Source organism: Corythoichthys intestinalis, chromosome 9, assembly GCF_030265065.1.
Source record: "Corythoichthys intestinalis isolate RoL2023-P3 chromosome 9, ASM3026506v1, whole genome shotgun sequence".
Lineage (NCBI taxonomy): Eukaryota > Metazoa > Chordata > Actinopteri > Syngnathiformes > Syngnathidae > Corythoichthys > Corythoichthys intestinalis.
The window spans coordinates 47,850,455-47,862,500 of record NC_080403.1 but is presented as its reverse complement, the minus strand read 5'-3'; the positions used below and the strand labels follow the sequence as shown (position 1 = coordinate 47,862,500).

The following is a 12,046-nucleotide window of genomic DNA, read 5'->3' as shown; positions in this document are numbered from 1 at the left end:
AATGTGCTAGTTGTTTATTACACACTTTTGTGCTTTCAACAATAGGAACAGTAGCCTATACAAGGCTAGAATTCTGCTCAAAAAGTAGCGAGCATTTAAAAATAATAATCCAACAACAATTTGCCTTTCAGACCCCGCTTATTGGTCAGCTTTTTTTTTCTGAAAGAAAGAGGAAAAAAGAATTCCTCTGCTAAAGAGAAAAGCAATCCCAATGACAAAGTTTTTAATAGTGATGCACAATAATACATTTTTCAACAGATATCGATAACCGATAATTTCCTGCCCCTTCCACCCGATAACCGATAATGTCACGCCGATAATTCTATTCAAATATGTATGTAAAATTTTAAAGTATACAAAGATCAAATGTTACTGTGCAAAAATGTAATTTAGTGCTATTTTTCTTCCACATCAAATGTGAACAAGTAGTAAATTCCAACATCTAAACAATGGCAATGACAATGACATTGTGTAACGGTAAGCTTTTGGCAACAATTACGTAGAGAGTAAACACCCAAGTTGCACAAAAATGCCTTTAAAAGTAAGCCAGTCCTAACATATATCACATTAGTACACAGAAAAAACACACCTCCTTAAAACTAGCAGAATTGGACAAAACTGTTGATTGCGCACATTTGGAGGCTAAATCAAGTATATAATTATCGGATTGCATTATCGGTTGAATTTCGTTTTATCTGGATTATCTGTGTGACGTCATAATTACATTATCGGCCGATAATTATCGGTGACCAATATTATTGTGCATCTCTAGTTTTTAACAAGTATTTTACAAATGAAATGCCTCAATGAAACTTTTTTTTTTCTCATGAACGGTTTTCAAAAGCCTTTTTGGTGGATTTTCTCAAGTTAAAGCGCCACACATAAATAAATAAATTTAATTGTGTAAGCAGGATCTGTGTATTATTCTTATTATTTAATTACAGATGTTTTATCTCATTTGAATTTATTTTATTTAAATGGGCTATTATTTATTTTATTATGTGTTTGTATTTTACAAATGTGATGTAGTATACATTTATATTGTATATTTTATGTTGTATAACTTTAGTTCCTATGTGCATCCTATTTGCATTGAACACGGGGCCGTGTTGGTTATTATTATAGAAGAGAAGACAGCAGTAAATCAACAAAGACAAGTCAACTGAGCCCCGATCAACCACTCAAGAGATCTGATGGACTCAAAAAGTGGGTCACGATTAGGGCTGGGCGATATGGCCTTAAGTACATATCATGATAAATTGAGCAGATTTACCTCGATAACGATAAATGACGATAAATTCGCCCAAGCAAACAGTTATATAATTTGAAAATTTGAATCAATGCATGGAATACAAATTAACAGTTTCTCGTTAAATTTATTTACCAGCTTTCAATTTAACAATTGCACATGCAGTCTAAACATTAAGTATTTAAAAAAAATCTTGTAAACAATAAGAATTCTTGTGTGAACATTTATAACAGCTTGTATGGCTTGAAAAATATCATCACTTGAATTTCATTAAATTCATTCCGCATTGTTATACACTAGATAGTGGCATACGTTTAGATATTTAGAATAGATACAAATACGACACATCCACCCGCCCCCCAGAAATTATACTTAATTAAAAAATAAAATGTTTCACAAACCTTTCCTTTCTTTTATTCGGCTCAATTTACATCTTATGATTTTGGAAATCCTTACAGTATGCAATAATATTCCTGTTCCCAAGCACTGTGCTTACTGTAGTGTAATTTTTACAAAGAATAAACAATACATAGTTACTCGCCGTCATCTAGGACGAGCCACTTACAAGACTAGCACTGTCGTGTATTACAAATACTGCTTTGAACACATCTTCACCGACAAAAGCAATGACACAGGCTTAAAGAGGTCAACTTTAATTGTGTAAATCACACTTAATGACGACACGATCTCCTGGTTGAAATAGACGACATCCACTTAATTCTATTGAAGATACTGTATGTAATGCTGAGGCAATTTGTCAACTTTACTTTTAAAAAGAAACTTGCACTGTTTATCCAGTAGATGGGGCTCTTGCAGTGTGTCAAACAGTGATTCAATTTAGGGCAATTGTCTTAAAAGTGGTTCATTGTTTCAGAAAGCCTCGGTTTTTCCATCTTTATCTGGAACCCGTCAAGAGTTTACTTAATGTCGGGTGAAAGTTTGGCGAAGCTAACTTAAGCCCGACTTCATCCCGTTTACTTGTAGCATTAGCCGCTAGCGTTAGCTGCTAGCGTTAGCCTACCGGGCTTCTGTTTGATTGGCTTCCTGAAAACCATGTGACTCCAAACGTAAGCGCACTGTCTGCTTTCTTAAAGGGGAATGAACATAGCCGAACAACACAGAGTCAAAGCGGGATGAAAAGGCTATATTTTCTTCTTTTATTAAATTACCGAATTTACCGACATGGTCAAAATTACGTCGGTCATCGTGAAGAATTTCGGTAACGGTAAATTTTCGGTTTACCGCCCTGCTCTAGTCACGATTGCATATTAGTTTGAAAATCGACCGGATCCACCGTATTTTTACACGAGTGACTTCCGGTCTGCTAGCTAGTAGTATTGACGCAGGAGGGCCGCGTCTCACGTCAAATAATAAACTCTGCCATTCTTTTCGCGTGCATCGCGTTGAGCCGCTTCTGGGACGCATCTAACACGCGGCTGCACTGCGACTGGTGTGCATTGGCTGATTGACTTTAACGCCCGAGTTTCACTGTGTTCTCGCGGCGGCCACGCTGTCGCGCCGTTGACGTTTCTTACTGTCCTACCGTGTTGGTCCTCATTATAGTAGAGAAGACGGAGTAAATATACTGTAATTTACACAAAGAAACTGTAACCCAATCGACTCACAGCCTTAAAAAGTAAGGGTTACATTACGTCAGAAACTCGTTCGGTACGCCTCCGTTCCGAACCGAGCACCAAGTACCGAAACGGTTCAATAAGAATACATGAACCATTACACCCTTAGTATCGGTAATCAAATTTGTTGACAACTAATGTATTAATCGATGTAATCGATTAGTTGTTGCAGCCTTATTAAGAATCTAGTTTAGACAAAAAGGTGTCCAAAAATTGGCAAAAATATGAATTGTTTTCCAAAGTAAAAGCGGATATTTGTTCATGTCCTACTGTGGCAAAAACATAATGAAGAAATTTGATAATACTTACAACTGATAAGTTATATGTATGTTATAATTTCACTATTTTAGACAAGTTTAAGATGAAGAAGGTCCAAAACGATTAATTGGTTATCAAAATATTTGTTAATTAACCGATTTATTGTTGCACCACTAACATACTATATATATTGTAGAGTCATAAAATAAAATATTGCCTTTCAAAAAGAACTCCATCTTCTTAAGTTGCAGATTCTCCATCTCCAACAAAAAAAACTATGTATGATGAGTTTCAACTAGAATCCACAAGAGTTAATTGAGGACCTGTAAACATCTATATGTGGCATGTATCTAGAGTACAAGTGGTTGTTTACAGCTGAGTACAAGGGCCTTTCTCTCCCTGTACATTACACGCCAGAATGAAGCCATCAATTGCTACTGTCATAAAATGATGGATTGTAACTCCATATATATCAAATAGAAGGCTAGATGTCTAAAGGTGGCGTTTGCAGCATAAGTGACTGGCAGCCATCTTGCGTCGCTGGACTTGTATGGCGTGTTCTTTTGTAGCTGATGTATGGTGAGTGATTTACTCCATTATAATACTCTTAACTCGCTGAATTATTGACTGATTTACAAACAGTTTGGTTTATGACAAACCATTTTAAGGTGGCTATGATTCAGGTTGGATTTTGAAAATATATACAGTCCCTGACAAAAGTCTTGTCGCTTATCCATTTTGTCAAAACAATTGCTAATAACCTGACTTTTAATTATTCAATTGGTTTCAGAAATGGCTCATATGAAAGCTAAGACCCTCCAAATGATGTTGAATGTACAAAAATATGATTTTGCCACCACCAAACTTCACTGTTTAGTGGAAAAAGGTGGATTTTTCAGATGAATCTTCCATTGAATTACACCACAGTCACCCCAAATATTGCAGGAGACCGATCTCTGAGCCCGCATGGATCAGAGATTGATCCATGCAACTGCACTCCATCTTGCTTGTTTGGAAACACGGTAAGATTATTTTTCTTATCTTGGCAAGAGAGAATATGCAATGTTGCTTTAGCCTTTAAAGGTCTGTGCTGAGTGATCATCAGATTGTAAATGTAACCTCTAGCGTTAACATTCATGTTAGCATTAGCTTCAGAATGGCGTGGGTCCTCTTAAAACACTGGCCAGTCTGAAGCATGGCCACTGGACTTATCTGGTCAGTAATTCTAGAAAATGTTAAACGTTCAGACAATATATTTTTTTTTTGGTTTTGGTTTTTTTAACATACAGTTTGTGGATTCAATGTAGGGTTAATTGAAAGTAACGTACTGCTTTTCCTGCTGAGTGTGTATTATCATCACAAAGTTGTCGTTGTCCTTGTAGATGTTACAATATGTGCTCATCTGTCTATGTTCATTCGAAATGGTTGGAAACCTTTTTTTTAATTTTTGGACTCAAACTTGAATTTTACAGAGGAAAACCAAATGAGTAATATCTGGCCGAAATAAATGCCTTAGTAGTATTTGGGAAAACTGTACTTTTTTCATGTTTCACACTTGCTGTTTTTGTGCCCCATACTACTACATAACAACAGTAACCCCCACTTTCAGTCACGGTCGCCACAACTACCTGTGAACCATTGCGGGCGTAACACATAATAACAGTCACTACAGTATGAATATCCATACCAAATGAATTCCTCACTAATATTCTGGAAAATTTTGCATTTTCTCGAAATCCAGCGTCGTGTTGTGCAGTACTCAAAGCCACAATGTATCATCACAGCACATTTAAATTTGTACTTGAAGCCGTAAAGCTCGAAAGCTTACTGCGACATTGCAATCGCAAGAGAAATATCCAGCCCAAATGAATCACATATTAATATTCTAGAATATTTTGCATTTTTTCGAAATCCAGCGTCTTGCTGTACAGTACTCAAAGCCACAACGTATCATCACATCACATTGCAATCGCAAGAGACCCAAAAGACAAAAGACAGCGCTGTAGCTGACACAATCAGATATTTTTATTGCTAATTTTGAGTTTCGAACTAATTTTCCGCACTAAATGAAAGTCTACAGAGATCAAACCCATCTAAGAACACTATAGTACAAATGACAAAATTCAAGAAAATCGGTCGAGCCGTTTCAGAGTTCATAGGGAACGAACACACACACACATAGACAAAGTTCCATTTATATATGTTTAGATTTGTTTTTTAATTATTCAGTTAAGTTAATGCATCTCCTAAGTTTATGACAAAACAAGCCCTTTAAAAATCTTTTGACAATTGAGCAGTTTATAGCTATTTTGACATAAGCCATCCATTGACTATTATTTTATATTTATTAAACAGCCCCGAAGCAAAACTGCCAACAAGTGACAACACCTGTTCCCATTGGCTCTGAGAGCACATCAGACATCTAGTTTTATACATATCCATTGGTATCCGCCATGCTTAAATAATGGACTATACCATGTGAACCACATGCATCTTCATAGAAATCATGATGCATCTGCAGTAATCAAGTAAAAGAGCTTTTATAAGTTAAAAAAAAAAAAAGTATGTTCACCACTTGTTACAATGTTATATACAAATACATATGATGCATCAGCACTCCATTTGAACGATTACAGGTTTGTCATGTTGAGCTAATGTGGAAGAATAGCCACTGTCAATTGACAGTTGTGATTTTTTAAACTCATACTTTCATTATTTTCCGTACAAGAAATGAAGCGGACTAAATTGAAATATTTTTTACTTTCTATTTCTAAACACGTGAACAATAATAAGCCAATATTAAGCACAATCACTGGAAGCAATGTAATAGGGCAAATTACGTTTGACTGCCGAGAGGGAGGGAGGCGACAGGGTGGTTATAAATTTAGATGAATACATTTTTGTCATTTCTCCATCTTGATAAGACCGTAAAGTAGCTGAGTATTCTTTCAAAATCCAAGCGAGATACTTGGATTTAAAAATAAACACAAACTGAATGAATTAATATCATAATGTAAAATGTGTATTTATTTATGATAAAGGATGATCATATTTATGATTAGTGCTGCAACGATTAATCGATTAACTCGAGTATTCGATTAGAAAAAAAATATTCAAATTAAATTGTGTTGCTTCGAGTATTCGTTTAATTAAAGTGGCATAATGTTTTATTTTGAAAGTTTTTTTTGGGAAAGTTTTTTTCTTTTTAGTTTTATTGATTAGGGTGGATACACTGCCCTCTGGTCTGCCTCATTTCACATGGCTGAATCCAACTGCTCCCTGTTAAGACCAACGTAAGCTAAGTTTTTGCTTGAGCTAATGTTTTTTAATGCATTCCTAATTTAGTTTATAAGTATATTCAGCCCTTTTTTGTTGGAATATGAGTCTGAACCATTTATTAAGAGCATTGTAAAAAAAAAAAAAAAAAAGCACTAGCATTTTATAGCATTTAAGCTAGCGGACATTTGCTATGTACGTTAGCAAATTGTTCTTTTGTTGTACATAGATCCTCATTTATTTTTTTATACCGTTTGAGGCTCAATTCAGGTATTTGAATTTTTCATGTTCCTTATCCGATTACTCGATTATTCGAATTAACTACTTCATCGATTAATCGACTACTAAAATAATCGATTGCTGCAGCCCTATTTATGATTGTTGAGAATTTGGCAGTGGACTTTGTGGATTTAAAAGGTCTTGAAGGAATTGAGCAGCCACACTTCAGTACACTTCTGCTTTGCCATGAGATGATCATAAAGGGAAAAAAACTGTAGTGTGATTATTAAAGAAAAAAACCATCATTGAATGTTGTCACAATTTGATAGCCTGAATAAGAATTTATTCAATAGTTTTTGTCACACTTTCCCTTTCAAAGCACATTCTGCTGCTCATTGTGGTGTGCATGCTTTGACTACCTGGGTTTGTACAGGATAATGCAGACGTGGATATACCACCCGATAAGGCCATTTTTGGAGTATTTAACAGTATTGGATTTGGTTATAACATCGGATCTGATCCAGCATTCACATGTTTTCAGCACCGTTGCACTTTTCGGCTGCTTTAAATCAAATCATTAGACAAACATGTCCGCTGTGTGTGACTATTCCTCGTGGTAAAAGCGCATGGTGTAATATTTGTAAATAGAACATTCCTCTGGGTGGTGCCAGCAGGGCTTTAATAAAAAATAAATAAATAAATTTGACATCTGACAAAGTTTGTGGCAGCATTTGTCTTCTTAATCTTTTGACTGTTATGAATTTATTTTGTAAAAACAGAGTTCTATTATGTCTTTTGACTTTGAACTGTTCAGGATTTAGATATTTTTTATTATGTCATGTATTTTCATAGCCTGGTATGCAGAGAAAGTCAGTTATAATACAGTTCATTTTGTAAACGACAATAAAAAAGGATATATGTAATAATGGTTGCATTATTTTTTATATATTTTAATGGTCTAAACTAGTGGTTCTTAACCTGGGTTCGTTGAGTAAGTCTAAGGGGTTCGGCAAAGGTAAAGAAACGCAGGGCCCTATTTTCAGTCGCTGATTAAATCTATAAATAAATTTTAGACCAGGTTTTGGACTGGTTTGCTCCCAATTTACAGGCTTAATAGATTTCTTTAACAGCTAGTCCTGGATCTGGTGGGAGGAGGAACTGGTTTGCTCAGTGGAAGGTTGACTCGCACTTGGTATGAGGGGATGCAACAGACCAATGGGTAGCGTGGTCTCAAATTTTGACTTGTTTATAAAACATGCGATCAAAATGAGAAGAATTTTGAATGGGATTTTGCTAAATTGTTAGCTTGCTAGTTTAGATATATTGGTTTTGAATTTGAAAAAAATTCCTTTATTATCTAATTCCGAAGGGTTCGGTGATTCCACATGTGAAACTTGTGGGGTTCGGTACCTTTAAACATACAGGTATTGGGGGTCAGTAATGGCAAAAGAAATGCATTATTTTTAATGTTCTAAAAATATAAGTATTGGATCAGAACTGGGTCATATTGGCGAAAAAAAAATCAGCTCATAAGTTTTTAAAAAATTGCAATGGGACATCTGTTATATACAATATTGTACTGGAGATTCAGTTTTTCCGCCAGCTTCTTAGCAAAGTAGTCTTATTAGCCATTATTTGCAGACAATGAAGAATATATATGCCTGCTATTTTGTTATATTGTCTGTTAATATTAATGCTGTAACGATTAATCGATTAACTCGAGTAATTCTATTAGATAAAAGATTCAAATTAAATTTACCTGCTTTGAGTGTTCGTTTAATTAAAATGTTGTTGTTATGGTTTGTTTTGAAAGTGTTTGCATTTACCTTTATTGATTTGGGTGGATTCACTTCCCTCTAGTGGCAACAGTGAATATGACATAACTAATTTCACATGGCTGAATCCATCTGCTCCCTGTTAAGACCAACGTAAGCCAAGTTTTTGTTTGAGCTGATGTTTTATTAATGCATTTGTAATTTGGTTTATAGGTATATTTAGCCATTTTTTGTGGGAATATGTGTTTGAACCATATTAAGAACATTGTAAAAAAAAAAAAAAAAGCATTTTGTAGCATTTAAGCTAGCGGTCTTTTGCTATGCAAGTTCATAGACTTCATAAAGATATTGACGGGACTCATCCCCAGACACTGCACCACGCCTTCAAGTAGGGCACCGTCCAACAGTCCGCTTCAGTCGGTCGCAGTTATTCTCAAAACACATGCAGCAATCCAACGCCGGAGTTAGGTTGAAAAAGTACGAAAGCTTTACCGCATACAAACACGAAGGATTGTCTCAGGAGTGAGTTGTTGGAGGATTCAAGGTAATTATTCTATTTTTCGTACCATGCATGCATTTTGAAATGTGAAAAAAATCAATAGGAGGAATTCACCGCTACGGCATTGGAGTCATAATTTGCAATATTTACGTACAATAAATGCTAACTGCCCGTTTTTTTGCTTTTAACCAAGAATTGAGACTGTTTTACGTTCATATCTATAAAGAATTCAGGGATTTAAGCATTTAGTCGCAAAAATTTTCAACGTTAAAAGCTCTTTGTGGTGATAAGGTGGCGCCACAGTGGCTTAAAGACTAGCAGCACATTCGACATATTTACGTAAAATAAATGCTAACTGCCCGTTTTTTTGCTTTTAACTAAGAATCAAGACTGTTTTACGTTCATATCTATAACAAAAAAAATCAGGGATTTAAGCATTTATTCACAATTCAACGTAAAAAGCTCCTTGTCTGTGTTTCCATTCGGTCAGCTTTGACGGAAACAGTACGCCTATTTATCGGCCCCATGCCCTGTCAATATATTATGAAGTCCATGGTAAGGTAGCAAATTGTTCTTTTCTTGTACTTAGATCCTCATTTATTTATTTTTTATACCATTTGAGACTCAGCTCAGGTATTTTAATTCTTTATGTTCCTTACCAGATTACTCGATTATTCAAACTAAGTAGTTCATCGATTAATCGACTACTAAAATAATCGATAACAGCAGCCCTAGTTAATACGCTACACTTGACCATGTTTAGATATGCGATGTCACAAGGATGCTAATTGTTAGCACGTGTGACTATGGAATTTCCTATTCTATGCTAGCATTGAGTTAGCAGAAACTACCCAGATAGCAGACCGGCAATGAATAAACGTTGTTTTTCCCATCAATATCATCAGTATGGTTGACATAGAAATTTTTTACATCAAGTGACGTTGAAACAACGTTGTTCTACGGTATGTCAGGCGATGGTTGGATTAACATTGTTTTACAGTTGATGAACTAATGTTGACAAATAGTTGATTTATGATTGACAGGGAAATATGATTGCAAAGTCATTGAATTATGGATGAGCGAGCATTTTGGTCAAAAATGTTTGGTTCAGCGTTGTTCCAATATTATAAATAAACGAAATGACGTTTAGGTTTTGTAAGTATTTCAACGTTGAAACAACATTAACTGAGGGCGCAAAAGTGACGTCGATTCAACGATATAAGCTCGACCGTGGAATGTTGATCCAGCATCTATTCAACGTCGGTCTGCTATCTGGTTGTAAGGTTGTTTGAGAGATGAAAGCGTAATTCATTTTGATTGTTTAGTATGAAAGCAACCTTGGGATGAGTGTGGTGGTTTAAAGAATACTTGCTAATTACTCGTGTCAAATTGTCATTTGACTTTAAGCGAGTGGGTTCACCAGCTATATTTCATATTGTTTCATTATCATAATAACACTAAAGTAAGTGTGTAACTCTGACTTTACATAAGAGCAGCAACAATTCTTGTTTTCTTTTTGCGAGTGAGCAATTTTCACAGCAAAAAATAATATAAAATAACAAATTTGAGCACCATTACATTATTTGAGCCGTTTCTTTCGGCTTATGTGTGATAGAAATGGCTCACCTGAGGATTTGGCATGCCCTTGAACACTGGCTGAGACTTGAAAGCTTTCCTCCGTTTATCCCAAGATGCTAATCCTGTTCAATAGAAAAGCAAAAAGGCATGTGGCAAGTCAGTGAAGGGGGCCTTAACCCTCGGACCTGGCCAACAATTGCCGTTTATATAACGCTAAACTATTATCAACATAACAAGCGCGATGTTAATCATCACACAGCCAAATTGTCAACCGTAGTTGCGCAGTGATATTGATACATCGACAAGTTTATAAGACGCGACTGGCTTTCAAATTAGGCTGTCGTAAGTAGGAGATATTTCAATAAATCACAGTCTGGACTTTCGCACGTTGCTCTTGTGCAATGTGAGTTTCCAATCCTTTACATTTGAACTCAACTTTCCCCCCCAATAAGATCTCACTTGCTTTTAATCTTTAGATGTCGTCCTCGTGCGTGTCCGCTCCATGTTGACGGGGATTGTTTGCGAGTGAGGAGAAGATTGTGTTTTGCCAATTTTTGCAAATGTGAGTTGAGACGAGTCGATCGGCCGCCCGCCCTTCCAGACGTCGGGGCTCACGCGCACGCGGCGGCGCTGGTACTAGTGGCTAACGCTTAGCGTGGTTAGCAGGCTGGCTTCATTCCTCAAACGCGGCACCAACTTCGGGCAGCTTTCAAGCGGTGAAACGACCGAGCGAGTCCAAAAAAATTCAAAGGCAAAACTGTTCATTTGCCAACAGAAAGCACAAGCGCCAAAACACGCTGAGAAGAAATTCACACCTACTGTTGTACGACGACATATATCCTCGGCTCTTCGGTAACCAAATAGATGGCCATTACTTTTTGTTATGCACCGCCTCCTCCTCGGAGCCTCTACGGGAAAGAGGGATTTCCTCCCCGCCCACATACTCCTCATAACCAATCACGTTTAACATTAGCGACTCAGCCCTGATCTGGTTGGTGACATACATGCATATCAGGACGCTGATTGGTCCGTTGTCATGCCCGTAATGCAATAACCCAGCCCTCGAAACAGGGGTGTGTCGTGACGTCAGAGGTAACGAAGAGGTAAACAACTTTGACCGCGTGAGCTTAAAGCAACATGGTTTTGTGCCTCTATCTACGCGAATCACTGGCAAGACCCCCGTTGCGGGGATTACCACGACACCGCTATCAACAGTAGTAGTGTTCCATCCCGAAAGGCGGAGCTTATGAAATTCAGGCCACGCGTTTTTGTCTTTGTTTGTAAAACGACGGGTGTTCATAGTGTGAATACGTAAAACATAATTGTACCGTTGCTCCCCGTCGAAATCACAATGCCGAAATTGCGCCATGAGATGCACACGCTCGCCCTGTTTTGATTAATGCGTCTCGCCTCATTGTTTGTTTGACATCCTCAAAATGTGTGCGGTCAGGCGTGTGGAGACGAGGGGTGTGTCTACTCTGCAGTGCACTGGTAGGCTGCGAGGCGATGCCGCCGCTCCGGGCCGTGTGTTGCCATACATTTGCAATGCAAAGCACAC

At 37.0% G+C, this 12,046-nt stretch overlaps 1 protein-coding gene across 3 annotated transcripts in view; it reads right to left on the bottom strand.

Annotated features, from left to right (window-relative positions):
- LOC130921213 (vitamin D3 receptor B) overlaps positions 1–11,390 on the bottom strand; it is a 110,772-nt gene extending 99,382 nt beyond the window's left edge. Inside the window, exons 1-2 of one of the 3 annotated variants that reach the window (XM_057844847.1) lie at positions 11,308–11,390; positions 10,537–10,610 (exon numbers count right to left, since the gene is read on the bottom strand). The gene's annotated coding sequence lies outside the window, so the exon portion shown is untranslated. The other 2 variants (XM_057844848.1, XM_057844849.1) reach the window with 2 other exon arrangements.
- Between the last annotated feature and the right edge of the window lie 656 nt (positions 11,391–12,046).